Below are 26469 nucleotides of genomic sequence, written 5' to 3' on the forward strand. Positions count from 1 at the left end.
CCCAACACTCCAAACTTAGGGTTAGTACGCAATGCTCCACGTTTTTTCAAAAGTATGACCCACCTGCTCCTCGTTAGTATATAGTGTTGAGTATCCCCGCCTGTCACGCGGGAGACCGGGGTTCAATTCCCCGACGGGGAGAAAGGACTGCTTTTTTTTTTAGGTGAACAATGTAGCTGAGCCCACAAGTGGAAATATTCTTGGAAAAAAAGCTTTATGATACGATTTCCAGCCTTTGGGGTTAACTCACCCTTCCAAGGCATTGGTTGTTCAGTGGTAGAATTCTCGCCTGCCACGCGGGAGGCCCGGTTCGATTCCCGGCCAATGCAAGAAGTTTTGAACATGTAATTTTGACAAGTATGCAAACCCCTGAGGAGGAAATCTGTGTTAGATTGCCAGGCCAACAGAAATCTCTGGTCTTGGGCGAATTCTCAACTGACTCTTGAAAAATACCGACTTTGCTTTCATTTACAGTTTGACATTTACTCATTCTCATAGACTTTGGTGAATCCATTGCAGATTTCCAGTGTGTGAGGTGGAAAAGAGTAACCAACTTGTCATTGACAACAGTCTTGAGGTTGGGATTTGTGACAATGTCCTGGGATTTCCCACAAACGCCTCACCTTCTAACTAGTATTGTGTGGCCTGTGAGCGGTATAGAGCAAAATCGATTACATGTACGTGTCTGTGAGAGTCTCAGCTTTCCATAGAGGGGTCGTAGTAGTTCCTAGCTCCAACCATTCAGTCTCTACAGATATTTATGTTAGAAGTGTTTAAGCCCAACACGCCAAACTTAGGGTTAGTACCAATGCTCCACGTTTTTTCAAAGTATGACCCACCTGCTCCATCGTTAGTTATAGTGGTGAGCTATCCCCGCCTGTCACGCGGGAGACCGGGGTTCAATTCCCCGACGGGGAGAAAGGACTGCTTTTTTTTTAGGGTGAACAATGTAGCTGAGCCCACAAGTGGGAAAATATTCTTGGAAAAAAAGCTTTAGATACGATTTCCAGCCTTTGGGGTTAACTCACCCTTCCAAGGCATTGGTTGTTCAGTGGTAGAATTCTCGCCTGCCACGCGGGAGGCCCGGGTTCGATTCCCGGCCAATGCAAGAAGTTTTGAACATGTAATTTTGACAAGTATGCAAACCCCTGAGGAGGAAATCTGTGTTAGATTGCCAGGCCAACAGAAATCTCTGGTCTTGGGCGAATTCTCAACTGACTCTTGAAAAAATACGACTTTGCTTTCATTTACAGTTTGGACATTTACTCATTCTCAGTAGACGTTGGTGAATCCATTGCAGATTTCCAGTGTGTGAGGTGGAAAAGAGTAACCAACTTGTCATTGACAACAGTCTTGAGGTTGGGATTTGTGACAATGTCCTGGGATTTCCCACAAACGCCTCACCTTCTAACTAGTATTGTGTGGCCTGTGAGCGGTATAGAGCAAAATCGATTACATGTACGTGTCTGTGAGAGTCTCAGCTTTCCATAGAGGGGTCGTAGTAGTTCCTAGCTCCAACCATTCAGTCTCTACAGATATTTATGTTAGAAGTTTTAAGCCCAACACGCCAACTTAGGGTTAGTAACCAATGCTCCACGCTTTTTTCAAAAGGTATGACCCACCTGCTCCTCGTTAGTATAGTGGTGTAGTATCCCCCGCCTGTCACGCGGGAGACCGGGGTTCAATTCCCCGACGGGGAGAAGGACTTGCTTTTTTTTAGGGTGAACAATGTAGCTTGAGCCCACAAGTGGAAAATATTCTTGGAAAAAAAGCTTTATGATACGATTTCCAGCCTTTGGGGTTAACTCACCCTTCCAAGGCATTGGTTGTTCATGGTAGAATTCTCGCCTGCCACGCGGGAGGCCCGGTTCGATTCCCGGCCAATGCAAGAAGTTTTGAACATGTAATTTTGACAAGTATGCAAACCCCTGAGGAGGAAATCTGTGTTAGATTGCCAGGCCAACAGAAATCTCTGGTCTTGGGCGAATTCTCAACTGACTCTTGAAAAATACGACTTTGCTTTCATTTACAGTTTGGACATTTACTCATTCTCAGTAGACTTTGGTGAATCCATTGCAGATTTCCAGTGTGTGAGGTGGAAAAGAGTAACCAACTTGTCATTGACAACAGTCTTGAGGTTGGGATTTGTGACAATGTCCTGGGATTTCCCACAAACGCCTCACCTTCTAACTAGTATTGTGTGGCCTGTGAGCGGTATAGAGCAAAATCGATTACATGTACGTGTCTGTGAGAGTCTCAGCTTTCCATAGAGGGGTCGTAGTAGTTCCTAGCTCCAACCATTCAGTCTCTACAGATATTTATGTTAGAAGTGTTTAAGCCCAACACGCCAAACTTAGGGTTAGTACCAATGCTCCACGTTTTTTCAAAGGTATGACCCACCTGCTCCTCGTTAGTATAGTGGTGAGTATCCCCGCCTGTCACGCGGGAGACCGGGGTTCAATTCCCCGACGGGGAGAAAGGACTGCTTTTTTTTTTAGGGTGAACAATGTAGCTGAGCCCACAAGTGGAAAATATTCTTGAAAAAAAGCTTTATGATACGATTTCCAGCCTTTGGGGTTAACTCACCCTTCCAAGGCATTGGTTGTTCAGTGGTAGAATTCTCGCCTGCCACGCGGGAGGCCCGGGTTCGATTCCCGGCCAATGCAAGAAGTTTTGAACATGTAATTTGACAAGTATGCAAACCCCTGAGGAGGAAATCTGTGTTAGATTGCCAGGCCAACAGAAATCTCTGGTCTTGGGCGAATTCTCAACTGACTCTTGAAAAATACGACTTTGCTTTCATTTACAGTTTGGACATTTACTCATTCTCAGTAGACTTTGGTGAATCCATTGCAGATTTCCAGTGTGTGAGGTGGAAAAGAGTAACCAACTTGTCATTGACAACAGTCTTGAGGTTGGGATTTGTGACAATGTCCTGGGATTTCCCACAAACGCCTCACCTTCTAACTAGTATTGTGTGGCCTGTGAGCGGTATAGAGCAAAATCGATTACATGTACGTGTCTGTGAGAGTCTCAGCTTTCCATAGAGGGGTCGTAGTAGTTCCTAGCTCCAACCATTCAGTCTCTACAGATATTTATGTTAGAAGTGTTTAAGCCCAACACGCCAAACTTAGGGTTAGTACCAATGCTCCACGTTTTTTCAAAGGTATGACCCACCTGCTCCTCGTTAGTATAGTGGTGAGTATCCCCGCCTGTCACGCGGGAGACCGGGGTTCAATTCCCCGACGGGGAGAAAGGACTGCTTTTTTTTTTAGGGTGAACAATGTAGCTGAGCCCACAAGTGGAAAATATTCTTGGAAAAAAAGCTTTATGATACGATTTCCAGCCTTTGGGGTTAACTCACCCTTCCAAGGCATTGGTTGTTCAGTGGTAGAATTCTCGCCTGCCACGCGGGAGGCCCGGGTTCGATTCCCGGCCAATGCAAGAAGTTTTGAACATGTAATTTTGACAAGTATGCAAACCCCTGAGGAGGAAATCTGTGTTAGATTGCCAGGCCAACAGAAATCTCTGGTCTTGGGCGAATTCTCAACTGACTCTTGAAAAATACGACTTTGCTTTCATTTACAGTTTGGACATTTACTCATTCTCAGTAGACTTTGGTGAATCCATTGCAGATTTCCAGTGTGTGAGGTGGAAAAGAGTAACCAACTTGTCATTGACAACAGTCTTGAGGTTGGGATTTGTGACAATGTCCTGGGATTTCCCACAAACGCCTCACCTTCTAACTAGTATTGTGTGGCCTGTGAGCGGTATAGAGCAAAATCGATTACATGTACGTGTCTGTGAGAGTCTCAGCTTTCCATAGAGGGGTCGTAGTAGTTCCTAGCTCCAACCATTCAGTCTCTACAGATATTTATGTTAGAAGTGTTTAAGCCCAACACGCCAAACTTAGGGTTAGTACCAATGCTCCACGTTTTTTCAAAGGTATGACCCACCTGCTCCTCGTTAGTATAGTGGTGAGTATCCCCGCCTGTCACGCGGGAGACCGGGGTTCAATTCCCCGACGGGGAGAAAGGACTGCTTTTTTTTTAGGGTGAACAATGTAGCTGAGCCCACAAGTGGAAAATATTCTTGGAAAAAAAGCTTTATGATACGATTTCCAGCCTTTGGGGTTAACTCACCCTTCCAAGGCATTGGTTGTTCAGTGGTAGAATTCTCGCCTGCCACGCGGGAGGCCCGGGTTCGATTCCCGGCCAATGCAAGAAGTTTTGAACATGTAATTTTGACAAGTATGCAAACCCCTGAGGAGGAAATCTGTGTTAGATTGCCAGGCCAACAGAAATCTCTGGTCTTGGGCGAATTCTCAACTGACTCTTGAAAAATACGACTTTGCTTTCATTTACAGTTTGGACATTTACTCATTCTCAGTAGACTTTGGTGAATCCATTGCAGATTTCCAGTGTGTGAGGTGGAAAAGAGTAACCAACTTGTCATTGACAACAGTCTTGAGGTTGGGATTTGTGACAATGTCCTGGGATTTCCCACAAACGCCTCACCTTCTAACTAGTATTGTGTGGCCTGTGAGCGGTATAGAGCAAAATCGATTACATGTACGTGTCTGTGAGAGTCTCAGCTTTCCATAGAGGGGTCGTAGTAGTTCCTAGCTCCAACCATTCAGTCTCTACAGATATTTATGTTAGAAGTGTTTAAGCCCAACACGCCAAACTTAGGGTTAGTACCAATGCTCCACGTTTTTTCAAAGGTATGACCCACCTGCTCCTCGTTAGTATAGTGGTGAGTATCCCCGCCTGTCACGCGGGAGACCGGGGTTCAATTCCCCGACGGGGAGAAAGGACTGCTTTTTTTTTTAGGGTGAACAATGTAGCTGAGCCCACAAGTGGAAAATATTCTTGGAAAAAAAGCTTTATGATACGATTTCCAGCCTTTGGGGTTAACTCACCCTTCCAAGGCATTGGTTGTTCAGTGGTAGAATTCTCGCCTGCCACGCGGGAGGCCCGGGTTCGATTCCCGGCCAATGCAAGAAGTTTTGAACATGTAATTTTGACAAGTATGCAAACCCCTGAGGAGGAAATCTGTGTTAGATTGCCAGGCCAACAGAAATCTCTGGTCTTGGGCGAATTCTCAACTGACTCTTGAAAAATACGACTTTGCTTTCATTTACAGTTTGGACATTTACTCATTCTCAGTAGACTTTGGTGAATCCATTGCAGATTTCCAGTGTGTGAGGTGGAAAAGAGTAACCAACTTGTCATTGACAACAGTCTTGAGGTTGGGATTTGTGACAATGTCCTGGGATTTCCCACAAACGCCTCACCTTCTAACTAGTATTGTGTGGCCTGTGAGCGGTATAGAGCAAAATCGATTACATGTACGTGTCTGTGAGAGTCTCAGCTTTCCATAGAGGGGTCGTAGTAGTTCCTAGCTCCAACCATTCAGTCTCTACAGATATTTATGTTAGAAGTGTTTAAGCCCAACACGCCAAACTTAGGGTTAGTACCAATGCTCCACGTTTTTTCAAAGGTATGACCCACCTGCTCCTCGTTAGTATAGTGGTGAGTATCCCCGCCTGTCACGCGGGAGACCGGGGTTCAATTCCCCGACGGGGAGAAAGGACTGCTTTTTTTTTTAGGGTGAACAATGTAGCTGAGCCCACAAGTGGAAAATATTCTTGGAAAAAAAGCTTTATGATACGATTTCCAGCCTTTGGGGTTAACTCACCCTTCCAAGGCATTGGTTGTTCAGTGGTAGAATTCTCGCCTGCCACGCGGGAGGCCCGGGTTCGATTCCCGGCCAATGCAAGAAGTTTTGAACATGTAATTTTGACAAGTATGCAAACCCCTGAGGAGGAAATCTGTGTTAGATTGCCAGGCCAACAGAAATCTCTGGTCTTGGGCGAATTCTCAACTGACTCTTGAAAAATACGACTTTGCTTTCATTTACAGTTTGGACATTTACTCATTCTCAGTAGACTTTGGTGAATCCATTGCAGATTTCCAGTGTGTGAGGTGGAAAAGAGTAACCAACTTGTCATTGACAACAGTCTTGAGGTTGGGATTTGTGACAATGTCCTGGGATTTCCCACAAACGCCTCACCTTCTAACTAGTATTGTGTGGCCTGTGAGCGGTATAGAGCAAAATCGATTACATGTACGTGTCTGTGAGAGTCTCAGCTTTCCATAGAGGGGTCGTAGTAGTTCCTAGCTCCAACCATTCAGTCTCTACAGATATTTATGTTAGAAGTGTTTAAGCCCAACACGCCAAACTTAGGGTTAGTACCAATGCTCCACGTTTTTTCAAAGGTATGACCCACCTGCTCCTCGTTAGTATAGTGGTGAGTATCCCCGCCTGTCACGCGGGAGACCGGGGTTCAATTCCCCGACGGGGAGAAAGGACTGCTTTTTTTTTTAGGGTGAACAATGTAGCTGAGCCCACAAGTGGAAAATATTCTTGGAAAAAAAGCTTTATGATACGATTTCCAGCCTTTGGGGTTAACTCACCCTTCCAAGGCATTGGTTGTTCAGTGGTAGAATTCTCGCCTGCCACGCGGGAGGCCCGGGTTCGATTCCCGGCCAATGCAAGAAGTTTTGAACATGTAATTTTGACAAGTATGCAAACCCCTGAGGAGGAAATCTGTGTTAGATTGCCAGGCCAACAGAAATCTCTGGTCTTGGGCGAATTCTCAACTGACTCTTGAAAAATACGACTTTGCTTTCATTTACAGTTTGGACATTTACTCATTCTCAGTAGACTTTGGTGAATCCATTGCAGATTTCCAGTGTGTGAGGTGGAAAAGAGTAACCAACTTGTCATTGACAACAGTCTTGAGGTTGGGATTTGTGACAATGTCCTGGGATTTCCCACAAACGCCTCACCTTCTAACTAGTATTGTGTGGCCTGTGAGCGGTATAGAGCAAAATCGATTACATGTACGTGTCTGTGAGAGTCTCAGCTTTCCATAGAGGGGTCGTAGTAGTTCCTAGCTCCAACCATTCAGTCTCTACAGATATTTATGTTAGAAGTGTTTAAGCCCAACACGCCAAACTTAGGGTTAGTACCAATGCTCCACGTTTTTTCAAAGGTATGACCCACCTGCTCCTCGTTAGTATAGTGGTGAGTATCCCCGCCTGTCACGCGGGAGACCGGGGTTCAATTCCCCGACGGGGAGAAAGGACTGCTTTTTTTTTTAGGGTGAACAATGTAGCTGAGCCCACAAGTGGAAAATATTCTTGGAAAAAAAGCTTTATGATACGATTTCCAGCCTTTGGGGTTAACTCACCCTTCCAAGGCATTGGTTGTTCAGTGGTAGAATTCTCGCCTGCCACGCGGGAGGCCCGGGTTCGATTCCCGGCCAATGCAAGAAGTTTTGAACATGTAATTTTGACAAGTATGCAAACCCCTGAGGAGGAAATCTGTGTTAGATTGCCAGGCCAACAGAAATCTCTGGTCTTGGGCGAATTCTCAACTGACTCTTGAAAAATACGACTTTGCTTTCATTTACAGTTTGGACATTTACTCATTCTCAGTAGACTTTGGTGAATCCATTGCAGATTTCCAGTGTGTGAGGTGGAAAAGAGTAACCAACTTGTCATTGACAACAGTCTTGAGGTTGGGATTTGTGACAATGTCCTGGGATTTCCCACAAACGCCTCACCTTCTAACTAGTATTGTGTGGCCTGTGAGCGGTATAGAGCAAAATCGATTACATGTACGTGTCTGTGAGAGTCTCAGCTTTCCATAGAGGGGTCGTAGTAGTTCCTAGCTCCAACCATTCAGTCTCTACAGATATTTATGTTAGAAGTGTTTAAGCCCAACACGCCAAACTTAGGGTTAGTACCAATGCTCCACGTTTTTTCAAAGGTATGACCCACCTGCTCCTCGTTAGTATAGTGGTGAGTATCCCCGCCTGTCACGCGGGAGACCGGGGTTCAATTCCCCGACGGGGAGAAAGGACTGCTTTTTTTTTAGGGTGAACAATGTAGCTGAGCCCACAAGTGGAAAATATTCTTGGAAAAAAAGCTTTATGATACGATTTCCAGCCTTTGGGGTTAACTCACCCTTCCAAGGCATTGGTTGTTCAGTGGTAGAATTCTCGCCTGCCACGCGGGAGGCCCGGGTTCGATTCCCGGCCAATGCAAGAAGTTTTGAACATGTAATTTTGACAAGTATGCAAACCCCTGAGGAGGAAATCTGTGTTAGATTGCCAGGCCAACAGAAATCTCTGGTCTTGGGCGAATTCTCAACTGACTCTTGAAAAATACGACTTTGCTTTCATTTACAGTTTGGACATTTACTCATTCTCAGTAGACTTTGGTGAATCCATTGCAGATTTCCAGTGTGTGAGGTGGAAAAGAGTAACCAACTTGTCATTGACAACAGTCTTGAGGTTGGGATTTGTGACAATGTCCTGGGATTTCCCACAAACGCCTCACCTTCTAACTAGTATTGTGTGGCCTGTGAGCGGTATAGAGCAAAATCGATTACATGTACGTGTCTGTGAGAGTCTCAGCTTTCCATAGAGGGGTCGTAGTAGTTCCTAGCTCCAACCATTCAGTCTCTACAGATATTTATGTTAGAAGTGTTTAAGCCCAACACGCCAAACTTAGGGTTAGTACCAATGCTCCACGTTTTTTCAAAGGTATGACCCACCTGCTCCTCGTTAGTATAGTGGTGAGTATCCCCGCCTGTCACGCGGGAGACCGGGGTTCAATTCCCCGACGGGGAGAAAGGACTGCTTTTTTTTTTAGGGTGAACAATGTAGCTGAGCCCACAAGTGGAAAATATTCTTGGAAAAAAAGCTTTATGATACGATTTCCAGCCTTTGGGGTTAACTCACCCTTCCAAGGCATTGGTTGTTCAGTGGTAGAATTCTCGCCTGCCACGCGGGAGGCCCGGGTTCGATTCCCGGCCAATGCAAGAAGTTTTGAACATGTAATTTTGACAAGTATGCAAACCCCTGAGGAGGAAATCTGTGTTAGATTGCCAGGCCAACAGAAATCTCTGGTCTTGGGCGAATTCTCAACTGACTCTTGAAAAATACGACTTTGCTTTCATTTACAGTTTGGACATTTACTCATTCTCAGTAGACTTTGGTGAATCCATTGCAGATTTCCAGTGTGTGAGGTGGAAAAGAGTAACCAACTTGTCATTGACAACAGTCTTGAGGTTGGGATTTGTGACAATGTCCTGGGATTTCCCACAAACGCCTCACCTTCTAACTAGTATTGTGTGGCCTGTGAGCGGTATAGAGCAAAATCGATTACATGTACGTGTCTGTGAGAGTCTCAGCTTTCCATAGAGGGGTCGTAGTAGTTCCTAGCTCCAACCATTCAGTCTCTACAGATATTTATGTTAGAAGTGTTTAAGCCCAACACGCCAAACTTAGGGTTAGTACCAATGCTCCACGTTTTTTCAAAGGTATGACCCACCTGCTCCTCGTTAGTATAGTGGTGAGTATCCCCGCCTGTCACGCGGGAGACCGGGGTTCAATTCCCCGACGGGGAGAAAGGACTGCTTTTTTTTTAGGGTGAACAATGTAGCTGAGCCCACAAGTGGAAAATATTCTTGGAAAAAAAGCTTTATGATACGATTTCCAGCCTTTGGGGTTAACTCACCCTTCCAAGGCATTGGTTGTTCAGTGGTAGAATTCTCGCCTGCCACGCGGGAGGCCCGGGTTCGATTCCCGGCCAATGCAAGAAGTTTTGAACATGTAATTTTGACAAGTATGCAAACCCCTGAGGAGGAAATCTGTGTTAGATTGCCAGGCCAACAGAAATCTCTGGTCTTGGGCGAATTCTCAACTGACTCTTGAAAAATACGACTTTGCTTTCATTTACAGTTTGGACATTTACTCATTCTCAGTAGACTTTGGTGAATCCATTGCAGATTTCCAGTGTGTGAGGTGGAAAAGAGTAACCAACTTGTCATTGACAACAGTCTTGAGGTTGGGATTTGTGACAATGTCCTGGGATTTCCCACAAACGCCTCACCTTCTAACTAGTATTGTGTGGCCTGTGAGCGGTATAGAGCAAAATCGATTACATGTACGTGTCTGTGAGAGTCTCAGCTTTCCATAGAGGGGTCGTAGTAGTTCCTAGCTCCAACCATTCAGTCTCTACAGATATTTATGTTAGAAGTGTTTAAGCCCAACACGCCAAACTTAGGGTTAGTACCAATGCTCCACGTTTTTTCAAAGGTATGACCCACCTGCTCCTCGTTAGTATAGTGGTGAGTATCCCCGCCTGTCACGCGGGAGACCGGGGTTCAATTCCCCGACGGGGAGAAAGGACTGCTTTTTTTTTTAGGGTGAACAATGTAGCTGAGCCCACAAGTGGAAAATATTCTTGGAAAAAAAGCTTTATGATACGATTTCCAGCCTTTGGGGTTAACTCACCCTTCCAAGGCATTGGTTGTTCAGTGGTAGAATTCTCGCCTGCCACGCGGGAGGCCCGGGTTCGATTCCCGGCCAATGCAAGAAGTTTTGAACATGTAATTTTGACAAGTATGCAAACCCCTGAGGAGGAAATCTGTGTTAGATTGCCAGGCCAACAGAAATCTCTGGTCTTGGGCGAATTCTCAACTGACTCTTGAAAAATACGACTTTGCTTTCATTTACAGTTTGGACATTTACTCATTCTCAGTAGACTTTGGTGAATCCATTGCAGATTTCCAGTGTGTGAGGTGGAAAAGAGTAACCAACTTGTCATTGACAACAGTCTTGAGGTTGGGATTTGTGACAATGTCCTGGGATTTCCCACAAACGCCTCACCTTCTAACTAGTATTGTGTGGCCTGTGAGCGGTATAGAGCAAAATCGATTACATGTACGTGTCTGTGAGAGTCTCAGCTTTCCATAGAGGGGTCGTAGTAGTTCCTAGCTCCAACCATTCAGTCTCTACAGATATTTATGTTAGAAGTGTTTAAGCCCAACACGCCAAACTTAGGGTTAGTACCAATGCTCCACGTTTTTTCAAAGGTATGACCCACCTGCTCCTCGTTAGTATAGTGGTGAGTATCCCCGCCTGTCACGCGGGAGACCGGGGTTCAATTCCCCGACGGGGAGAAAGGACTGCTTTTTTTTTTAGGGTGAACAATGTAGCTGAGCCCACAAGTGGAAAATATTCTTGGAAAAAAAGCTTTATGATACGATTTCCAGCCTTTGGGGTTAACTCACCCTTCCAAGGCATTGGTTGTTCAGTGGTAGAATTCTCGCCTGCCACGCGGGAGGCCCGGGTTCGATTCCCGGCCAATGCAAGAAGTTTTGAACATGTAATTTTGACAAGTATGCAAACCCCTGAGGAGGAAATCTGTGTTAGATTGCCAGGCCAACAGAAATCTCTGGTCTTGGGCGAATTCTCAACTGACTCTTGAAAAATACGACTTTGCTTTCATTTACAGTTTGGACATTTACTCATTCTCAGTAGACTTTGGTGAATCCATTGCAGATTTCCAGTGTGTGAGGTGGAAAAGAGTAACCAACTTGTCATTGACAACAGTCTTGAGGTTGGGATTTGTGACAATGTCCTGGGATTTCCCACAAACGCCTCACCTTCTAACTAGTATTGTGTGGCCTGTGAGCGGTATAGAGCAAAATCGATTACATGTACGTGTCTGTGAGAGTCTCAGCTTTCCATAGAGGGGTCGTAGTAGTTCCTAGCTCCAACCATTCAGTCTCTACAGATATTTATGTTAGAAGTGTTTAAGCCCAACACGCCAAACTTAGGGTTAGTACCAATGCTCCACGTTTTTTCAAAGGTATGACCCACCTGCTCCTCGTTAGTATAGTGGTGAGTATCCCCGCCTGTCACGCGGGAGACCGGGGTTCAATTCCCCGACGGGGAGAAAGGACTGCTTTTTTTTTTAGGGTGAACAATGTAGCTGAGCCCACAAGTGGAAAATATTCTTGGAAAAAAAGCTTTATGATACGATTTCCAGCCTTTGGGGTTAACTCACCCTTCCAAGGCATTGGTTGTTCAGTGGTAGAATTCTCGCCTGCCACGCGGGAGGCCCGGGTTCGATTCCCGGCCAATGCAAGAAGTTTTGAACATGTAATTTTGACAAGTATGCAAACCCCTGAGGAGGAAATCTGTGTTAGATTGCCAGGCCAACAGAAATCTCTGGTCTTGGGCGAATTCTCAACTGACTCTTGAAAAATACGACTTTGCTTTCATTTACAGTTTGGACATTTACTCATTCTCAGTAGACTTTGGTGAATCCATTGCAGATTTCCAGTGTGTGAGGTGGAAAAGAGTAACCAACTTGTCATTGACAACAGTCTTGAGGTTGGGATTTGTGACAATGTCCTGGGATTTCCCACAAACGCCTCACCTTCTAACTAGTATTGTGTGGCCTGTGAGCGGTATAGAGCAAAATCGATTACATGTACGTGTCTGTGAGAGTCTCAGCTTTCCATAGAGGGGTCGTAGTAGTTCCTAGCTCCAACCATTCAGTCTCTACAGATATTTATGTTAGAAGTGTTTAAGCCCAACACGCCAAACTTAGGGTTAGTACCAATGCTCCACGTTTTTTCAAAGGTATGACCCACCTGCTCCTCGTTAGTATAGTGGTGAGTATCCCCGCCTGTCACGCGGGAGACCGGGGTTCAATTCCCCGACGGGGAGAAAGGACTGCTTTTTTTTTTAGGGTGAACAATGTAGCTGAGCCCACAAGTGGAAAATATTCTTGGAAAAAAAGCTTTATGATACGATTTCCAGCCTTTGGGGTTAACTCACCCTTCCAAGGCATTGGTTGTTCAGTGGTAGAATTCTCGCCTGCCACGCGGGAGGCCCGGGTTCGATTCCCGGCCAATGCAAGAAGTTTTGAACATGTAATTTTGACAAGTATGCAAACCCCTGAGGAGGAAATCTGTGTTAGATTGCCAGGCCAACAGAAATCTCTGGTCTTGGGCGAATTCTCAACTGACTCTTGAAAAATACGACTTTGCTTTCATTTACAGTTTGGACATTTACTCATTCTCAGTAGACTTTGGTGAATCCATTGCAGATTTCCAGTGTGTGAGGTGGAAAAGAGTAACCAACTTGTCATTGACAACAGTCTTGAGGTTGGGATTTGTGACAATGTCCTGGGATTTCCCACAAACGCCTCACCTTCTAACTAGTATTGTGTGGCCTGTGAGCGGTATAGAGCAAAATCGATTACATGTACGTGTCTGTGAGAGTCTCAGCTTTCCATAGAGGGGTCGTAGTAGTTCCTAGCTCCAACCATTCAGTCTCTACAGATATTTATGTTAGAAGTGTTTAAGCCCAACACGCCAAACTTAGGGTTAGTACCAATGCTCCACGTTTTTTCAAAGGTATGACCCACCTGCTCCTCGTTAGTATAGTGGTGAGTATCCCCGCCTGTCACGCGGGAGACCGGGGTTCAATTCCCCGACGGGGAGAAAGGACTGCTTTTTTTTTTAGGGTGAACAATGTAGCTGAGCCCACAAGTGGAAAATATTCTTGGAAAAAAAGCTTTATGATACGATTTCCAGCCTTTGGGGTTAACTCACCCTTCCAAGGCATTGGTTGTTCAGTGGTAGAATTCTCGCCTGCCACGCGGGAGGCCCGGGTTCGATTCCCGGCCAATGCAAGAAGTTTTGAACATGTAATTTTGACAAGTATGCAAACCCCTGAGGAGGAAATCTGTGTTAGATTGCCAGGCCAACAGAAATCTCTGGTCTTGGGCGAATTCTCAACTGACTCTTGAAAAATACGACTTTGCTTTCATTTACAGTTTGGACATTTACTCATTCTCAGTAGACTTTGGTGAATCCATTGCAGATTTCCAGTGTGTGAGGTGGAAAAGAGTAACCAACTTGTCATTGACAACAGTCTTGAGGTTGGGATTTGTGACAATGTCCTGGGATTTCCCACAAACGCCTCACCTTCTAACTAGTATTGTGTGGCCTGTGAGCGGTATAGAGCAAAATCGATTACATGTACGTGTCTGTGAGAGTCTCAGCTTTCCATAGAGGGGTCGTAGTAGTTCCTAGCTCCAACCATTCAGTCTCTACAGATATTTATGTTAGAAGTGTTTAAGCCCAACACGCCAAACTTAGGGTTAGTACCAATGCTCCACGTTTTTTCAAAGGTATGACCCACCTGCTCCTCGTTAGTATAGTGGTGAGTATCCCCGCCTGTCACGCGGGAGACCGGGGTTCAATTCCCCGACGGGGAGAAAGGACTGCTTTTTTTTTTAGGGTGAACAATGTAGCTGAGCCCACAAGTGGAAAATATTCTTGGAAAAAAAGCTTTATGATACGATTTCCAGCCTTTGGGGTTAACTCACCCTTCCAAGGCATTGGTTGTTCAGTGGTAGAATTCTCGCCTGCCACGCGGGAGGCCCGGGTTCGATTCCCGGCCAATGCAAGAAGTTTTGAACATGTAATTTTGACAAGTATGCAAACCCCTGAGGAGGAAATCTGTGTTAGATTGCCAGGCCAACAGAAATCTCTGGTCTTGGGCGAATTCTCAACTGACTCTTGAAAAATACGACTTTGCTTTCATTTACAGTTTGGACATTTACTCATTCTCAGTAGACTTTGGTGAATCCATTGCAGATTTCCAGTGTGTGAGGTGGAAAAGAGTAACCAACTTGTCATTGACAACAGTCTTGAGGTTGGGATTTGTGACAATGTCCTGGGATTTCCCACAAACGCCTCACCTTCTAACTAGTATTGTGTGGCCTGTGAGCGGTATAGAGCAAAATCGATTACATGTACGTGTCTGTGAGAGTCTCAGCTTTCCATAGAGGGGTCGTAGTAGTTCCTAGCTCCAACCATTCAGTCTCTACAGATATTTATGTTAGAAGTGTTTAAGCCCAACACGCCAAACTTAGGGTTAGTACCAATGCTCCACGTTTTTTCAAAGGTATGACCCACCTGCTCCTCGTTAGTATAGTGGTGAGTATCCCCGCCTGTCACGCGGGAGACCGGGGTTCAATTCCCCGACGGGGAGAAAGGACTGCTTTTTTTTTTAGGGTGAACAATGTAGCTGAGCCCACAAGTGGAAAATATTCTTGGAAAAAAAGCTTTATGATACGATTTCCAGCCTTTGGGGTTAACTCACCCTTCCAAGGCATTGGTTGTTCAGTGGTAGAATTCTCGCCTGCCACGCGGGAGGCCCGGGTTCGATTCCCGGCCAATGCAAGAAGTTTTGAACATGTAATTTTGACAAGTATGCAAACCCCTGAGGAGGAAATCTGTGTTAGATTGCCAGGCCAACAGAAATCTCTGGTCTTGGGCGAATTCTCAACTGACTCTTGAAAAATACGACTTTGCTTTCATTTACAGTTTGGACATTTACTCATTCTCAGTAGACTTTGGTGAATCCATTGCAGATTTCCAGTGTGTGAGGTGGAAAAGAGTAACCAACTTGTCATTGACAACAGTCTTGAGGTTGGGATTTGTGACAATGTCCTGGGATTTCCCACAAACGCCTCACCTTCTAACTAGTATTGTGTGGCCTGTGAGCGGTATAGAGCAAAATCGATTACATGTACGTGTCTGTGAGAGTCTCAGCTTTCCATAGAGGGGTCGTAGTAGTTCCTAGCTCCAACCATTCAGTCTCTACAGATATTTATGTTAGAAGTGTTTAAGCCCAACACGCCAAACTTAGGGTTAGTACCAATGCTCCACGTTTTTTCAAAGGTATGACCCACCTGCTCCTCGTTAGTATAGTGGTGAGTATCCCCGCCTGTCACGCGGGAGACCGGGGTTCAATTCCCCGACGGGGAGAAAGGACTGCTTTTTTTTTAGGGTGAACAATGTAGCTGAGCCCACAAGTGGAAAATATTCTTGGAAAAAAAGCTTTATGATACGATTTCCAGCCTTTGGGGTTAACTCACCCTTCCAAGGCATTGGTTGTTCAGTGGTAGAATTCTCGCCTGCCACGCGGGAGGCCCGGGTTCGATTCCCGGCCAATGCAAGAAGTTTTGAACATGTAATTTTGACAAGTATGCAAACCCCTGAGGAGGAAATCTGTGTTAGATTGCCAGGCCAACAGAAATCTCTGGTCTTGGGCGAATTCTCAACTGACTCTTGAAAAATACGACTTTGCTTTCATTTACAGTTTGGACATTTACTCATTCTCAGTAGACTTTGGTGAATCCATTGCAGATTTCCAGTGTGTGAGGTGGAAAAGAGTAACCAACTTGTCATTGACAACAGTCTTGAGGTTGGGATTTGTGACAATGTCCTGGGATTTCCCACAAACGCCTCACCTTCTAACTAGTATTGTGTGGCCTGTGAGCGGTATAGAGCAAAATCGATTACATGTACGTGTCTGTGAGAGTCTCAGCTTTCCATAGAGGGGTCGTAGTAGTTCCTAGCTCCAACCATTCAGTCTCTACAGATATTTATGTTAGAAGTGTTTAAGCCCAACACGCCAAACTTAGGGTTAGTACCAATGCTCCACGTTTTTTCAAAGGTATGACCCACCTGCTCCTCGTTAGTATAGTGGTGAGTATCCCCGCCTGTCACGCGGGAGACCGGGGTTCAATTCCCCGACGGGGAGAAAGGACTGCTTTTTTTTTTAGGGTGAACAATGTAGCTGAGCCCACAAGTGGAAAATATTCTTGGAAAAAAAGCTTTATGATACGATTTCCAGCCTTTGGGGTTAACTCACCCTTCCAAGGCATTGGTTGTTCAGTGGTAGAATTCTCGCCTGCCACGCGGGAGGCCCGGGTTCGATTCCCGGCCAATGCAAGAAGTTTTGAACATGTAATTTTGACAAGTATGCAAACCCCTGAGGAGGAAATCTGTGTTAGATTGCCAGGCCAACAGAAATCTCTGGTCTTGGGCGAATTCTCAACTGACTCTTGAAAAATACGACTTTGCTTTCATTTACAGTTTGGACATTTACTCATTCTCAGTAGACTTTGGTGAATCCATTGCAGATTTCCAGTGTGTGAGGTGGAAAAGAGTAACCAACTTGTCATTGACAACAGTCTTGAGGTTGGGATTTGTGACAATGTCCTGGGATTTCCCACAAACGCCTCACCTTCTAACTAGTATTGTGTGGCCTGTGAGCGGTATAGAGCAAAATCGATTACATGTACGTGTCTGTGAGAGTCTCAGCTTTCCATAGAGGGGTCGTAGTAGTTCCTAGCTCCAACCATTCAGTCTCTACAGATATTTATGTTAGAAGTGTTTAAGCCCAACACGCCAAACTTAGGGTTAGTACCAATGCTCCACGTTTTTTCAAAGGTATGACCCACCTGCTCCTCGTTAGTATAGTGGTGAGTATCCCCGCCTGTCACGCGGGAGACCGGGGTTCAATTCCCCGACGGGGAGAAAGGACTGCTTTTTTTTTTAGGGTGAACAATGTAGCTGAGCCCACAAGTGGAAAATATTCTTGGAAAAAAAGCTTTATGATACGATTTCCAGCCTTTGGGGTTAACTCACCCTTCCAAGGCATTGGTTGTTCAGTGGTAGAATTCTCGCCTGCCACGCGGGAGGCCCGGGTTCGATTCCCGGCCAATGCAAGAAGTTTTGAACATGTAATTTTGACAAGTATGCAAACCCCTGAGGAGGAAATCTGTGTTAGATTGCCAGGCCAACAGAAATCTCTGGTCTTGGGCGAATTCTCAACTGACTCTTGAAAAATACGACTTTGCTTTCATTTACAGTTTGGACATTTACTCATTCTCAGTAGACTTTGGTGAATCCATTGCAGATTTCCAGTGTGTGAGGTGGAAAAGAGTAACCAACTTGTCATTGACAACAGTCTTGAGGTTGGGATTTGTGACAATGTCCTGGGATTTCCCACAAACGCCTCACCTTCTAACTAGTATTGTGTGGCCTGTGAGCGGTATAGAGCAAAATCGATTACATGTACGTGTCTGTGAGAGTCTCAGCTTTCCATAGAGGGGTCGTAGTAGTTCCTAGCTCCAACCATTCAGTCTCTACAGATATTTATGTTAGAAGTGTTTAAGCCCAACACGCCAAACTTAGGGTTAGTACCAATGCTCCACGTTTTTTCAAAGGTATGACCCACCTGCTCCTCGTTAGTATAGTGGTGAGTATCCCCGCCTGTCACGCGGGAGACCGGGGTTCAATTCCCCGACGGGGAGAAAGGACTGCTTTTTTTTTTAGGGTGAACAATGTAGCTGAGCCCACAAGTGGAAAATATTCTTGGAAAAAAAGCTTTATGATACGATTTCCAGCCTTTGGGGTTAACTCACCCTTCCAAGGCATTGGTTGTTCAGTGGTAGAATTCTCGCCTGCCACGCGGGAGGCCCGGGTTCGATTCCCGGCCAATGCAAGAAGTTTTGAACATGTAATTTTGACAAGTATGCAAACCCCTGAGGAGGAAATCTGTGTTAGATTGCCAGGCCAACAGAAATCTCTGGTCTTGGGCGAATTCTCAACTGACTCTTGAAAAATACGACTTTGCTTTCATTTACAGTTTGGACATTTACTCATTCTCAGTAGACTTTGGTGAATCCATTGCAGATTTCCAGTGTGTGAGGTGGAAAAGAGTAACCAACTTGTCATTGACAACAGTCTTGAGGTTGGGATTTGTGACAATGTCCTGGGATTTCCCACAAACGCCTCACCTTCTAACTAGTATTGTGTGGCCTGTGAGCGGTATAGAGCAAAATCGATTACATGTACGTGTCTGTGAGAGTCTCAGCTTTCCATAGAGGGGTCGTAGTAGTTCCTAGCTCCAACCATTCAGTCTCTACAGATATTTATGTTAGAAGTGTTTAAGCCCAACACGCCAAACTTAGGGTTAGTACCAATGCTCCACGTTTTTTCAAAGGTATGACCCACCTGCTCCTCGTTAGTATAGTGGTGAGTATCCCCGCCTGTCACGCGGGAGACCGGGGTTCAATTCCCCGACGGGGAGAAAGGACTGCTTTTTTTTTTAGGGTGAACAATGTAGCTGAGCCCACAAGTGGAAAATATTCTTGGAAAAAAAGCTTTATGATACGATTTCCAGCCTTTGGGGTTAACTCACCCTTCCAAGGCATTGGTTGTTCAGTGGTAGAATTCTCGCCTGCCACGCGGGAGGCCCGGGTTCGATTCCCGGCCAATGCAAGAAGTTTTGAACATGTAATTTTGACAAGTATGCAAACCCCTGAGGAGGAAATCTGTGTTAGATTGCCAGGCCAACAGAAATCTCTGGTCTTGGGCGAATTCTCAACTGACTCTTGAAAAATACGACTTTGCTTTCATTTACAGTTTGGACATTTACTCATTCTCAGTAGACTTTGGTGAATCCATTGCAGATTTCCAGTGTGTGAGGTGGAAAAGAGTAACCAACTTGTCATTGACAACAGTCTTGAGGTTGGGATTTGTGACAATGTCCTGGGATTTCCCACAAACGCCTCACCTTCTAACTAGTATTGTGTGGCCTGTGAGCGGTATAGAGCAAAATCGATTACATGTACGTGTCTGTGAGAGTCTCAGCTTTCCATAGAGGGGTCGTAGTAGTTCCTAGCTCCAACCATTCAGTCTCTACAGATATTTATGTTAGAAGTGTTTAAGCCCAACACGCCAAACTTAGGGTTAGTACCAATGCTCCACGTTTTTTCAAAGGTATGACCCACCTGCTCCTCGTTAGTATAGTGGTGAGTATCCCCGCCTGTCACGCGGGAGACCGGGGTTCAATTCCCCGACGGGGAGAAAGGACTGCTTTTTTTTTTAGGGTGAACAATGTAGCTGAGCCCACAAGTGGAAAATATTCTTGGAAAAAAAGCTTTATGATACGATTTCCAGCCTTTGGGGTTAACTCACCCTTCCAAGGCATTGGTTGTTCAGTGGTAGAATTCTCGCCTGCCACGCGGGAGGCCCGGGTTCGATTCCCGGCCAATGCAAGAAGTTTTGAACATGTAATTTTGACAAGTATGCAAACCCCTGAGGAGGAAATCTGTGTTAGATTGCCAGGCCAACAGAAATCTCTGGTCTTGGGCGAATTCTCAACTGACTCTTGAAAAATACGACTTTGCTTTCATTTACAGTTTGGACATTTACTCATTCTCAGTAGACTTTGGTGAATCCATTGCAGATTTCCAGTGTGTGAGGTGGAAAAGAGTAACCAACTTGTCATTGACAACAGTCTTGAGGTTGGGATTTGTGACAATGTCCTGGGATTTCCCACAAACGCCTCACCTTCTAACTAGTATTGTGTGGCCTGTGAGCGGTATAGAGCAAAATCGATTACATGTACGTGTCTGTGAGAGTCTCAGCTTTCCATAGAGGGGTCGTAGTAGTTCCTAGCTCCAACCATTCAGTCTCTACAGATATTTATGTTAGAAGTGTTTAAGCCCAACACGCCAAACTTAGGGTTAGTACCAATGCTCCACGTTTTTTCAAAGGTATGACCCACCTGCTCCTCGTTAGTATAGTGGTGAGTATCCCCGCCTGTCACGCGGGAGACCGGGGTTCAATTCCCCGACGGGGAGAAAGGACTGCTTTTTTTTTTAGGGTGAACAATGTAGCTGAGCCCACAAGTGGAAAATATTCTTGGAAAAAAAGCTTTATGATACGATTTCCAGCCTTTGGGGTTAACTCACCCTTCCAAGGCATTGGTTGTTCAGTGGTAGAATTCTCGCCTGCCACGCGGGAGGCCCGGGTTCGATTCCCGGCCAATGCAAGAAGTTTTGAACATGTAATTTTGACAAGTATGCAAACCCCTGAGGAGGAAATCTGTGTTAGATTGCCAGGCCAACAGAAATCTCTGGTCTTGGGCGAATTCTCAACTGACTCTTGAAAAATACGACTTTGCTTTCATTTACAGTTTGGACATTTACTCATTCTCAGTAGACTTTGGTGAATCCATTGCAGATTTCCAGTGTGTGAGGTGGAAAAGAGTAACCAACTTGTCATTGACAACAGTCTTGAGGTTGGGATTTGTGACAATGTCCTGGGATTTCCCACAAACGCCTCACCTTCTAACTAGTATTGTGTGGCCTGTGAGCGGTATAGAGCAAAATCGATTACATGTACGTGTCTGTGAGAGTCTCAGCTTTCCATAGAGGGGTCGTAGTAGTTCCTAGCTCCAACCATTCAGTCTCTACAGATATTTATGTTAGAAGTGTTTAAGCCCAACACGCCAAACTTAGGGTTAGTACCAATGCTCCACGTTTTTTCAAAGGTATGACCCACCTGCTCCTCGTTAGTATAGTGGTGAGTATCCCCGCCTGTCACGCGGGAGACCGGGGTTCAATTCCCCGACGGGGAGAAAGGACTGCTTTTTTTTTAGGGTGAACAATGTAGCTGAGCCCACAAGTGGAAAATATTCTTGGAAAAAAAGCTTTATGATACGATTTCCAGCCTTTGGGGTTAACTCACCCTTCCAAGGCATTGGTTGTTCAGTGGTAGAATTCTCGCCTGCCACGCGGGAGGCCCGGGTTCGATTCCCGGCCAATGCAAGAAGTTTTGAACATGTAATTTTGACAAGTATGCAAACCCCTGAGGAGGAAATCTGTGTTAGATTGCCAGGCCAACAGAAATCTCTGGTCTTGGGCGAATTCTCAACTGACTCTTGAAAAATACGACTTTGCTTTCATTTACAGTTTGGACATTTACTCATTCTCAGTAGACTTTGGTGAATCCATTGCAGATTTCCAGTGTGTGAGGTGGAAAAGAGTAACCAACTTGTCATTGACAACAGTCTTGAGGTTGGGATTTGTGACAATGTCCTGGGATTTCCCACAAACGCCTCACCTTCTAACTAGTATTGTGTGGCCTGTGAGCGGTATAGAGCAAAATCGATTACATGTACGTGTCTGTGAGAGTCTCAGCTTTCCATAGAGGGGTCGTAGTAGTTCCTAGCTCCAACCATTCAGTCTCTACAGATATTTATGTTAGAAGTGTTTAAGCCCAACACGCCAAACTTAGGGTTAGTACCAATGCTCCACGTTTTTTCAAAGGTATGACCCACCTGCTCCTCGTTAGTATAGTGGTGAGTATCCCCGCCTGTCACGCGGGAGACCGGGGTTCAATTCCCCGACGGGGAGAAAGGACTGCTTTTTTTTTTAGGGTGAACAATGTAGCTGAGCCCACAAGTGGAAAATATTCTTGGAAAAAAAGCTTTATGATACGATTTCCAGCCTTTGGGGTTAACTCACCCTTCCAAGGCATTGGTTGTTCAGTGGTAGAATTCTCGCCTGCCACGCGGGAGGCCCGGGTTCGATTCCCGGCCAATGCAAGAAGTTTTGAACATGTAATTTTGACAAGTATGCAAACCCCTGAGGAGGAAATCTGTGTTAGATTGCCAGGCCAACAGAAATCTCTGGTCTTGGGCGAATTCTCAACTGACTCTTGAAAAATACGACTTTGCTTTCATTTACAGTTTGGACATTTACTCATTCTCAGTAGACTTTGGTGAATCCATTGCAGATTTCCAGTGTGTGAGGTGGAAAAGAGTAACCAACTTGTCATTGACAACAGTCTTGAGGTTGGGATTTGTGACAATGTCCTGGGATTTCCCACAAACGCCTCACCTTCTAACTAGTATTGTGTGGCCTGTGAGCGGTATAGAGCAAAATCGATTACATGTACGTGTCTGTGAGAGTCTCAGCTTTCCATAGAGGGGTCGTAGTAGTTCCTAGCTCCAACCATTCAGTCTCTACAGATATTTATGTTAGAAGTGTTTAAGCCCAACACGCCAAACTTAGGGTTAGTACCAATGCTCCACGTTTTTTCAAAGGTATGACCCACCTGCTCCTCGTTAGTATAGTGGTGAGTATCCCCGCCTGTCACGCGGGAGACCGGGGTTCAATTCCCCGACGGGGAGAAAGGACTGCTTTTTTTTTTAGGGTGAACAATGTAGCTGAGCCCACAAGTGGAAAATATTCTTGGAAAAAAAGCTTTATGATACGATTTCCAGCCTTTGGGGTTAACTCACCCTTCCAAGGCATTGGTTGTTCAGTGGTAGAATTCTCGCCTGCCACGCGGGAGGCCCGGGTTCGATTCCCGGCCAATGCAAGAAGTTTTGAACATGTAATTTTGACAAGTATGCAAACCCCTGAGGAGGAAATCTGTGTTAGATTGCCAGGCCAACAGAAATCTCTGGTCTTGGGCGAATTCTCAACTGACTCTTGAAAAATACGACTTTGCTTTCATTTACAGTTTGGACATTTACTCATTCTCAGTAGACTTTGGTGAATCCATTGCAGATTTCCAGTGTGTGAGGTGGAAAAGAGTAACCAACTTGTCATTGACAACAGTCTTGAGGTTGGGATTTGTGACAATGTCCTGGGATTTCCCACAAACGCCTCACCTTCTAACTAGTATTGTGTGGCCTGTGAGCGGTATAGAGCAAAATCGATTACATGTACGTGTCTGTGAGAGTCTCAGCTTTCCATAGAGGGGTCGTAGTAGTTCCTAGCTCCAACCATTCAGTCTCTACAGATATTTATGTTAGAAGTGTTTAAGCCCAACACGCCAAACTTAGGGTTAGTACCAATGCTCCACGTTTTTTCAAAGGTATGACCCACCTGCTCCTCGTTAGTATAGTGGTGAGTATCCCCGCCTGTCACGCGGGAGACCGGGGTTCAATTCCCCGACGGGGAGAAAGGACTGCTTTTTTTTTTAGGGTGAACAATGTAGCTGAGCCCACAAGTGGAAAATATTCTTGGAAAAAAAGCTTTATGATACGATTTCCAGCCTTTGGGGTTAACTCACCCTTCCAAGGCATTGGTTGTTCAGTGGTAGAATTCTCGCCTGCCACGCGGGAGGCCCGGGTTCGATTCCCGGCCAATGCAAGAAGTTTTGAACATGTAATTTTGACAAGTATGCAAACCCCTGAGGAGGAAATCTGTGTTAGATTGCCAGGCCAACAGAAATCTCTGGTCTTGGGCGAATTCTCAACTGACTCTTGAAAAATACGACTTTGCTTTCATTTACAGTTTGGACATTTACTCATTCTCAGTAGACTTTGGTGAATCCATTGCAGATTTCCAGTGTGTGAGGTGGAAAAGAGTAACCAACTTGTCATTGACAACAGTCTTGAGGTTGGGATTTGTGACAATGTCCTGGGATTTCCCACAAACGCCTCACCTTCTAACTAGTATTGTGTGGCCTGTGAGCGGTATAGAGCAAAATCGATTACATGTACGTGTCTGTGAGAGTCTCAGCTTTCCATAGAGGGGTCGTAGTAGTTCCTAGCTCCAACCATTCAGTCTCTACAGATATTTATGTTAGAAGTGTTTAAGCCCAACACGCCAAACTTAGGGTTAGTACCAATGCTCCACGTTTTTTCAAAGGTATGACCCACCTGCTCCTCGTTAGTATAGTGGTGAGTATCCCCGCCTGTCACGCGGGAGACCGGGGTTCAATTCCCCGACGGGGAGAAAGGACTGCTTTTTTTTTTAGGGTGAACAATGTAGCTGAGCCCACAAGTGGAAAATATTCTTGGAAAAAAAGCTTTATGATACGATTTCCAGCCTTTGGGGTTAACTCACCCTTCCAAGGCATTGGTTGTTCAGTGGTAGAATTCTCGCCTGCCACGCGGGAGGCCCGGGTTCGATTCCCGGCCAATGCAAGAAGTTTTGAACATGTAATTTTGACAAGTATGCAAACCCCTGAGGAGGAAATCTGTGTTAGATTGCCAGGCCAACAGAAATCTCTGGTCTTGGGCGAATTCTCAACTGACTCTTGAAAAATACGACTTTGCTTTCATTTACAGTTTGGACATTTACTCATTCTCAGTAGACTTTGGTGAATCCATTGCAGATTTCCAGTGTGTGAGGTGGAAAAGAGTAACCAACTTGTCATTGACAACAGTCTTGAGGTTGGGATTTGTGACAATGTCCTGGGATTTCCCACAAACGCCTCACCTTCTAACTAGTATTGTGTGGCCTGTGAGCGGTATAGAGCAAAATCGATTACATGTACGTGTCTGTGAGAGTCTCAGCTTTCCATAGAGGGGTCGTAGTAGTTCCTAGCTCCAACCATTCAGTCTCTACAGATATTTATGTTAGAAGTGTTTAAGCCCAACACGCCAAACTTAGGGTTAGTACCAATGCTCCACGTTTTTTCAAAGGTATGACCCACCTGCTCCTCGTTAGTATAGTGGTGAGTATCCCCGCCTGTCACGCGGGAGACCGGGGTTCAATTCCCCGACGGGGAGAAAGGACTGCTTTTTTTTTTAGGGTGAACAATGTAGCTGAGCCCACAAGTGGAAAATATTCTTGGAAAAAAAGCTTTATGATACGATTTCCAGCCTTTGGGGTTAACTCACCCTTCCAAGGCATTGGTTGTTCAGTGGTAGAATTCTCGCCTGCCACGCGGGAGGCCCGGGTTCGATTCCCGGCCAATGCAAGAAGTTTTGAACATGTAATTTTGACAAGTATGCAAACCCCTGAGGAGGAAATCTGTGTTAGATTGCCAGGCCAACAGAAATCTCTGGTCTTGGGCGAATTCTCAACTGACTCTTGAAAAATACGACTTTGCTTTCATTTACAGTTTGGACATTTACTCATTCTCAGTAGACTTTGGTGAATCCATTGCAGATTTCCAGTGTGTGAGGTGGAAAAGAGTAACCAACTTGTCATTGACAACAGTCTTGAGGTTGGGATTTGTGACAATGTCCTGGGATTTCCCACAAACGCCTCACCTTCTAACTAGTATTGTGTGGCCTGTGAGCGGTATAGAGCAAAATCGATTACATGTACGTGTCTGTGAGAGTCTCAGCTTTCCATAGAGGGGTCGTAGTAGTTCCTAGCTCCAACCATTCAGTCTCTACAGATATTTATGTTAGAAGTGTTTAAGCCCAACACGCCAAACTTAGGGTTAGTACCAATGCTCCACGTTTTTTCAAAGGTATGACCCACCTGCTCCTCGTTAGTATAGTGGTGAGTATCCCCGCCTGTCACGCGGGAGACCGGGGTTCAATTCCCCGACGGGGAGAAAGGACTGCTTTTTTTTTAGGGTGAACAATGTAGCTGAGCCCACAAGTGGAAAATATTCTTGGAAAAAAAGCTTTATGATACGATTTCCAGCCTTTGGGGTTAACTCACCCTTCCAAGGCATTGGTTGTTCAGTGGTAGAATTCTCGCCTGCCACGCGGGAGGCCCGGGTTCGATTCCCGGCCAATGCAAGAAGTTTTGAACATGTAATTTTGACAAGTATGCAAACCCCTGAGGAGGAAATCTGTGTTAGATTGCCAGGCCAACAGAAATCTCTGGTCTTGGGCGAATTCTCAACTGACTCTTGAAAAATACGACTTTGCTTTCATTTACAGTTTGGACATTTACTCATTCTCAGTAGACTTTGGTGAATCCATTGCAGATTTCCAGTGTGTGAGGTGGAAAAGAGTAACCAACTTGTCATTGACAACAGTCTTGAGGTTGGGATTTGTGACAATGTCCTGGGATTTCCCACAAACGCCTCACCTTCTAACTAGTATTGTGTGGCCTGTGAGCGGTATAGAGCAAAATCGATTACATGTACGTGTCTGTGAGAGTCTCAGCTTTCCATAGAGGGGTCGTAGTAGTTCCTAGCTCCAACCATTCAGTCTCTACAGATATTTATGTTAGA

The 26469-nt window shown here is 45.3% G+C and overlaps 65 non-coding genes across 65 annotated transcripts; all 65 read left to right on the forward strand.

The window, feature by feature from the left end:
• The first annotated feature begins 259 nt into the window (after nucleotides 1-259).
• On the forward strand, nucleotides 260-329 carry trnag-gcc (transfer RNA glycine (anticodon GCC)). Its single transcript has one exon. It is a non-coding gene; the product is annotated as a tRNA-Gly (tRNA).
• A 708-nt stretch (nucleotides 330-1037) lies between these two features.
• trnag-gcc (transfer RNA glycine (anticodon GCC)) lies at nucleotides 1038-1108 on the forward strand. The gene has a single exon. It is a non-coding gene; the product is annotated as a tRNA-Gly (tRNA).
• Nucleotides 1109-1626: 518 nt separating this feature from the next.
• trnad-guc (transfer RNA aspartic acid (anticodon GUC)) lies at nucleotides 1627-1700 on the forward strand. Its single transcript has one exon. It is a non-coding gene; the product is annotated as a tRNA-Asp (tRNA).
• Nucleotides 1701-2404: 704 nt separating this feature from the next.
• On the forward strand, nucleotides 2405-2476 carry trnad-guc (transfer RNA aspartic acid (anticodon GUC)). Its single transcript has one exon. It is a non-coding gene; the product is annotated as a tRNA-Asp (tRNA).
• Nucleotides 2477-2595: 119 nt separating this feature from the next.
• trnag-gcc (transfer RNA glycine (anticodon GCC)) lies at nucleotides 2596-2666 on the forward strand. Its single transcript has one exon. It is a non-coding gene; the product is annotated as a tRNA-Gly (tRNA).
• Nucleotides 2667-3181: 515 nt separating this feature from the next.
• trnad-guc (transfer RNA aspartic acid (anticodon GUC)) lies at nucleotides 3182-3253 on the forward strand. The gene has a single exon. It is a non-coding gene; the product is annotated as a tRNA-Asp (tRNA).
• A 120-nt stretch (nucleotides 3254-3373) lies between these two features.
• trnag-gcc (transfer RNA glycine (anticodon GCC)) lies at nucleotides 3374-3444 on the forward strand. Its single transcript has one exon. It is a non-coding gene; the product is annotated as a tRNA-Gly (tRNA).
• A 516-nt stretch (nucleotides 3445-3960) lies between these two features.
• On the forward strand, nucleotides 3961-4032 carry trnad-guc (transfer RNA aspartic acid (anticodon GUC)). Its single transcript has one exon. It is a non-coding gene; the product is annotated as a tRNA-Asp (tRNA).
• Nucleotides 4033-4151: 119 nt separating this feature from the next.
• On the forward strand, nucleotides 4152-4222 carry trnag-gcc (transfer RNA glycine (anticodon GCC)). Its single transcript has one exon. It is a non-coding gene; the product is annotated as a tRNA-Gly (tRNA).
• A 516-nt stretch (nucleotides 4223-4738) lies between these two features.
• trnad-guc (transfer RNA aspartic acid (anticodon GUC)) lies at nucleotides 4739-4810 on the forward strand. The gene has a single exon. It is a non-coding gene; the product is annotated as a tRNA-Asp (tRNA).
• Nucleotides 4811-4930: 120 nt separating this feature from the next.
• trnag-gcc (transfer RNA glycine (anticodon GCC)) lies at nucleotides 4931-5001 on the forward strand. Its single transcript has one exon. It is a non-coding gene; the product is annotated as a tRNA-Gly (tRNA).
• Nucleotides 5002-5517: 516 nt separating this feature from the next.
• On the forward strand, nucleotides 5518-5589 carry trnad-guc (transfer RNA aspartic acid (anticodon GUC)). The gene has a single exon. It is a non-coding gene; the product is annotated as a tRNA-Asp (tRNA).
• A 120-nt stretch (nucleotides 5590-5709) lies between these two features.
• Nucleotides 5710-5780, forward strand: trnag-gcc (transfer RNA glycine (anticodon GCC)). The gene has a single exon. It is a non-coding gene; the product is annotated as a tRNA-Gly (tRNA).
• A 516-nt stretch (nucleotides 5781-6296) lies between these two features.
• trnad-guc (transfer RNA aspartic acid (anticodon GUC)) lies at nucleotides 6297-6368 on the forward strand. Its single transcript has one exon. It is a non-coding gene; the product is annotated as a tRNA-Asp (tRNA).
• Nucleotides 6369-6488: 120 nt separating this feature from the next.
• trnag-gcc (transfer RNA glycine (anticodon GCC)) lies at nucleotides 6489-6559 on the forward strand. Its single transcript has one exon. It is a non-coding gene; the product is annotated as a tRNA-Gly (tRNA).
• Nucleotides 6560-7075: 516 nt separating this feature from the next.
• Nucleotides 7076-7147, forward strand: trnad-guc (transfer RNA aspartic acid (anticodon GUC)). Its single transcript has one exon. It is a non-coding gene; the product is annotated as a tRNA-Asp (tRNA).
• Nucleotides 7148-7267: 120 nt separating this feature from the next.
• trnag-gcc (transfer RNA glycine (anticodon GCC)) lies at nucleotides 7268-7338 on the forward strand. The gene has a single exon. It is a non-coding gene; the product is annotated as a tRNA-Gly (tRNA).
• A 516-nt stretch (nucleotides 7339-7854) lies between these two features.
• trnad-guc (transfer RNA aspartic acid (anticodon GUC)) lies at nucleotides 7855-7926 on the forward strand. Its single transcript has one exon. It is a non-coding gene; the product is annotated as a tRNA-Asp (tRNA).
• A 119-nt stretch (nucleotides 7927-8045) lies between these two features.
• Nucleotides 8046-8116, forward strand: trnag-gcc (transfer RNA glycine (anticodon GCC)). Its single transcript has one exon. It is a non-coding gene; the product is annotated as a tRNA-Gly (tRNA).
• Nucleotides 8117-8632: 516 nt separating this feature from the next.
• Nucleotides 8633-8704, forward strand: trnad-guc (transfer RNA aspartic acid (anticodon GUC)). Its single transcript has one exon. It is a non-coding gene; the product is annotated as a tRNA-Asp (tRNA).
• Nucleotides 8705-8824: 120 nt separating this feature from the next.
• trnag-gcc (transfer RNA glycine (anticodon GCC)) lies at nucleotides 8825-8895 on the forward strand. The gene has a single exon. It is a non-coding gene; the product is annotated as a tRNA-Gly (tRNA).
• Nucleotides 8896-9411: 516 nt separating this feature from the next.
• On the forward strand, nucleotides 9412-9483 carry trnad-guc (transfer RNA aspartic acid (anticodon GUC)). The gene has a single exon. It is a non-coding gene; the product is annotated as a tRNA-Asp (tRNA).
• A 119-nt stretch (nucleotides 9484-9602) lies between these two features.
• Nucleotides 9603-9673, forward strand: trnag-gcc (transfer RNA glycine (anticodon GCC)). The gene has a single exon. It is a non-coding gene; the product is annotated as a tRNA-Gly (tRNA).
• Nucleotides 9674-10189: 516 nt separating this feature from the next.
• Nucleotides 10190-10261, forward strand: trnad-guc (transfer RNA aspartic acid (anticodon GUC)). The gene has a single exon. It is a non-coding gene; the product is annotated as a tRNA-Asp (tRNA).
• A 120-nt stretch (nucleotides 10262-10381) lies between these two features.
• On the forward strand, nucleotides 10382-10452 carry trnag-gcc (transfer RNA glycine (anticodon GCC)). Its single transcript has one exon. It is a non-coding gene; the product is annotated as a tRNA-Gly (tRNA).
• A 516-nt stretch (nucleotides 10453-10968) lies between these two features.
• Nucleotides 10969-11040, forward strand: trnad-guc (transfer RNA aspartic acid (anticodon GUC)). The gene has a single exon. It is a non-coding gene; the product is annotated as a tRNA-Asp (tRNA).
• Nucleotides 11041-11160: 120 nt separating this feature from the next.
• Nucleotides 11161-11231, forward strand: trnag-gcc (transfer RNA glycine (anticodon GCC)). The gene has a single exon. It is a non-coding gene; the product is annotated as a tRNA-Gly (tRNA).
• Nucleotides 11232-11747: 516 nt separating this feature from the next.
• On the forward strand, nucleotides 11748-11819 carry trnad-guc (transfer RNA aspartic acid (anticodon GUC)). Its single transcript has one exon. It is a non-coding gene; the product is annotated as a tRNA-Asp (tRNA).
• A 120-nt stretch (nucleotides 11820-11939) lies between these two features.
• trnag-gcc (transfer RNA glycine (anticodon GCC)) lies at nucleotides 11940-12010 on the forward strand. Its single transcript has one exon. It is a non-coding gene; the product is annotated as a tRNA-Gly (tRNA).
• A 516-nt stretch (nucleotides 12011-12526) lies between these two features.
• Nucleotides 12527-12598, forward strand: trnad-guc (transfer RNA aspartic acid (anticodon GUC)). The gene has a single exon. It is a non-coding gene; the product is annotated as a tRNA-Asp (tRNA).
• Nucleotides 12599-12718: 120 nt separating this feature from the next.
• On the forward strand, nucleotides 12719-12789 carry trnag-gcc (transfer RNA glycine (anticodon GCC)). Its single transcript has one exon. It is a non-coding gene; the product is annotated as a tRNA-Gly (tRNA).
• Nucleotides 12790-13305: 516 nt separating this feature from the next.
• On the forward strand, nucleotides 13306-13377 carry trnad-guc (transfer RNA aspartic acid (anticodon GUC)). The gene has a single exon. It is a non-coding gene; the product is annotated as a tRNA-Asp (tRNA).
• A 120-nt stretch (nucleotides 13378-13497) lies between these two features.
• trnag-gcc (transfer RNA glycine (anticodon GCC)) lies at nucleotides 13498-13568 on the forward strand. Its single transcript has one exon. It is a non-coding gene; the product is annotated as a tRNA-Gly (tRNA).
• A 516-nt stretch (nucleotides 13569-14084) lies between these two features.
• Nucleotides 14085-14156, forward strand: trnad-guc (transfer RNA aspartic acid (anticodon GUC)). The gene has a single exon. It is a non-coding gene; the product is annotated as a tRNA-Asp (tRNA).
• A 120-nt stretch (nucleotides 14157-14276) lies between these two features.
• On the forward strand, nucleotides 14277-14347 carry trnag-gcc (transfer RNA glycine (anticodon GCC)). The gene has a single exon. It is a non-coding gene; the product is annotated as a tRNA-Gly (tRNA).
• A 516-nt stretch (nucleotides 14348-14863) lies between these two features.
• On the forward strand, nucleotides 14864-14935 carry trnad-guc (transfer RNA aspartic acid (anticodon GUC)). The gene has a single exon. It is a non-coding gene; the product is annotated as a tRNA-Asp (tRNA).
• Nucleotides 14936-15055: 120 nt separating this feature from the next.
• On the forward strand, nucleotides 15056-15126 carry trnag-gcc (transfer RNA glycine (anticodon GCC)). The gene has a single exon. It is a non-coding gene; the product is annotated as a tRNA-Gly (tRNA).
• A 516-nt stretch (nucleotides 15127-15642) lies between these two features.
• Nucleotides 15643-15714, forward strand: trnad-guc (transfer RNA aspartic acid (anticodon GUC)). The gene has a single exon. It is a non-coding gene; the product is annotated as a tRNA-Asp (tRNA).
• Nucleotides 15715-15833: 119 nt separating this feature from the next.
• trnag-gcc (transfer RNA glycine (anticodon GCC)) lies at nucleotides 15834-15904 on the forward strand. The gene has a single exon. It is a non-coding gene; the product is annotated as a tRNA-Gly (tRNA).
• Nucleotides 15905-16420: 516 nt separating this feature from the next.
• Nucleotides 16421-16492, forward strand: trnad-guc (transfer RNA aspartic acid (anticodon GUC)). Its single transcript has one exon. It is a non-coding gene; the product is annotated as a tRNA-Asp (tRNA).
• Nucleotides 16493-16612: 120 nt separating this feature from the next.
• On the forward strand, nucleotides 16613-16683 carry trnag-gcc (transfer RNA glycine (anticodon GCC)). Its single transcript has one exon. It is a non-coding gene; the product is annotated as a tRNA-Gly (tRNA).
• Nucleotides 16684-17199: 516 nt separating this feature from the next.
• Nucleotides 17200-17271, forward strand: trnad-guc (transfer RNA aspartic acid (anticodon GUC)). The gene has a single exon. It is a non-coding gene; the product is annotated as a tRNA-Asp (tRNA).
• A 120-nt stretch (nucleotides 17272-17391) lies between these two features.
• On the forward strand, nucleotides 17392-17462 carry trnag-gcc (transfer RNA glycine (anticodon GCC)). Its single transcript has one exon. It is a non-coding gene; the product is annotated as a tRNA-Gly (tRNA).
• A 516-nt stretch (nucleotides 17463-17978) lies between these two features.
• On the forward strand, nucleotides 17979-18050 carry trnad-guc (transfer RNA aspartic acid (anticodon GUC)). The gene has a single exon. It is a non-coding gene; the product is annotated as a tRNA-Asp (tRNA).
• A 120-nt stretch (nucleotides 18051-18170) lies between these two features.
• On the forward strand, nucleotides 18171-18241 carry trnag-gcc (transfer RNA glycine (anticodon GCC)). Its single transcript has one exon. It is a non-coding gene; the product is annotated as a tRNA-Gly (tRNA).
• A 516-nt stretch (nucleotides 18242-18757) lies between these two features.
• trnad-guc (transfer RNA aspartic acid (anticodon GUC)) lies at nucleotides 18758-18829 on the forward strand. Its single transcript has one exon. It is a non-coding gene; the product is annotated as a tRNA-Asp (tRNA).
• Nucleotides 18830-18949: 120 nt separating this feature from the next.
• On the forward strand, nucleotides 18950-19020 carry trnag-gcc (transfer RNA glycine (anticodon GCC)). The gene has a single exon. It is a non-coding gene; the product is annotated as a tRNA-Gly (tRNA).
• Nucleotides 19021-19536: 516 nt separating this feature from the next.
• trnad-guc (transfer RNA aspartic acid (anticodon GUC)) lies at nucleotides 19537-19608 on the forward strand. Its single transcript has one exon. It is a non-coding gene; the product is annotated as a tRNA-Asp (tRNA).
• Nucleotides 19609-19728: 120 nt separating this feature from the next.
• trnag-gcc (transfer RNA glycine (anticodon GCC)) lies at nucleotides 19729-19799 on the forward strand. Its single transcript has one exon. It is a non-coding gene; the product is annotated as a tRNA-Gly (tRNA).
• Nucleotides 19800-20315: 516 nt separating this feature from the next.
• On the forward strand, nucleotides 20316-20387 carry trnad-guc (transfer RNA aspartic acid (anticodon GUC)). The gene has a single exon. It is a non-coding gene; the product is annotated as a tRNA-Asp (tRNA).
• A 120-nt stretch (nucleotides 20388-20507) lies between these two features.
• On the forward strand, nucleotides 20508-20578 carry trnag-gcc (transfer RNA glycine (anticodon GCC)). Its single transcript has one exon. It is a non-coding gene; the product is annotated as a tRNA-Gly (tRNA).
• A 516-nt stretch (nucleotides 20579-21094) lies between these two features.
• trnad-guc (transfer RNA aspartic acid (anticodon GUC)) lies at nucleotides 21095-21166 on the forward strand. The gene has a single exon. It is a non-coding gene; the product is annotated as a tRNA-Asp (tRNA).
• A 119-nt stretch (nucleotides 21167-21285) lies between these two features.
• Nucleotides 21286-21356, forward strand: trnag-gcc (transfer RNA glycine (anticodon GCC)). Its single transcript has one exon. It is a non-coding gene; the product is annotated as a tRNA-Gly (tRNA).
• A 516-nt stretch (nucleotides 21357-21872) lies between these two features.
• On the forward strand, nucleotides 21873-21944 carry trnad-guc (transfer RNA aspartic acid (anticodon GUC)). Its single transcript has one exon. It is a non-coding gene; the product is annotated as a tRNA-Asp (tRNA).
• A 120-nt stretch (nucleotides 21945-22064) lies between these two features.
• On the forward strand, nucleotides 22065-22135 carry trnag-gcc (transfer RNA glycine (anticodon GCC)). The gene has a single exon. It is a non-coding gene; the product is annotated as a tRNA-Gly (tRNA).
• Nucleotides 22136-22651: 516 nt separating this feature from the next.
• trnad-guc (transfer RNA aspartic acid (anticodon GUC)) lies at nucleotides 22652-22723 on the forward strand. Its single transcript has one exon. It is a non-coding gene; the product is annotated as a tRNA-Asp (tRNA).
• A 120-nt stretch (nucleotides 22724-22843) lies between these two features.
• trnag-gcc (transfer RNA glycine (anticodon GCC)) lies at nucleotides 22844-22914 on the forward strand. Its single transcript has one exon. It is a non-coding gene; the product is annotated as a tRNA-Gly (tRNA).
• A 516-nt stretch (nucleotides 22915-23430) lies between these two features.
• Nucleotides 23431-23502, forward strand: trnad-guc (transfer RNA aspartic acid (anticodon GUC)). The gene has a single exon. It is a non-coding gene; the product is annotated as a tRNA-Asp (tRNA).
• A 120-nt stretch (nucleotides 23503-23622) lies between these two features.
• trnag-gcc (transfer RNA glycine (anticodon GCC)) lies at nucleotides 23623-23693 on the forward strand. The gene has a single exon. It is a non-coding gene; the product is annotated as a tRNA-Gly (tRNA).
• A 516-nt stretch (nucleotides 23694-24209) lies between these two features.
• Nucleotides 24210-24281, forward strand: trnad-guc (transfer RNA aspartic acid (anticodon GUC)). The gene has a single exon. It is a non-coding gene; the product is annotated as a tRNA-Asp (tRNA).
• A 120-nt stretch (nucleotides 24282-24401) lies between these two features.
• On the forward strand, nucleotides 24402-24472 carry trnag-gcc (transfer RNA glycine (anticodon GCC)). The gene has a single exon. It is a non-coding gene; the product is annotated as a tRNA-Gly (tRNA).
• A 516-nt stretch (nucleotides 24473-24988) lies between these two features.
• trnad-guc (transfer RNA aspartic acid (anticodon GUC)) lies at nucleotides 24989-25060 on the forward strand. Its single transcript has one exon. It is a non-coding gene; the product is annotated as a tRNA-Asp (tRNA).
• A 120-nt stretch (nucleotides 25061-25180) lies between these two features.
• Nucleotides 25181-25251, forward strand: trnag-gcc (transfer RNA glycine (anticodon GCC)). The gene has a single exon. It is a non-coding gene; the product is annotated as a tRNA-Gly (tRNA).
• A 516-nt stretch (nucleotides 25252-25767) lies between these two features.
• Nucleotides 25768-25839, forward strand: trnad-guc (transfer RNA aspartic acid (anticodon GUC)). The gene has a single exon. It is a non-coding gene; the product is annotated as a tRNA-Asp (tRNA).
• Nucleotides 25840-25958: 119 nt separating this feature from the next.
• On the forward strand, nucleotides 25959-26029 carry trnag-gcc (transfer RNA glycine (anticodon GCC)). The gene has a single exon. It is a non-coding gene; the product is annotated as a tRNA-Gly (tRNA).
• The last annotated feature ends 440 nt before the right edge of the window (nucleotides 26030-26469 follow it).

The sequence above is a fragment of the Oncorhynchus kisutch genome, unplaced genomic scaffold, assembly GCF_002021735.2.
Source record: "Oncorhynchus kisutch isolate 150728-3 unplaced genomic scaffold, Okis_V2 scaffold1802, whole genome shotgun sequence".
Taxonomy (NCBI): Eukaryota; Metazoa; Chordata; class Actinopteri; order Salmoniformes; family Salmonidae; genus Oncorhynchus; species Oncorhynchus kisutch.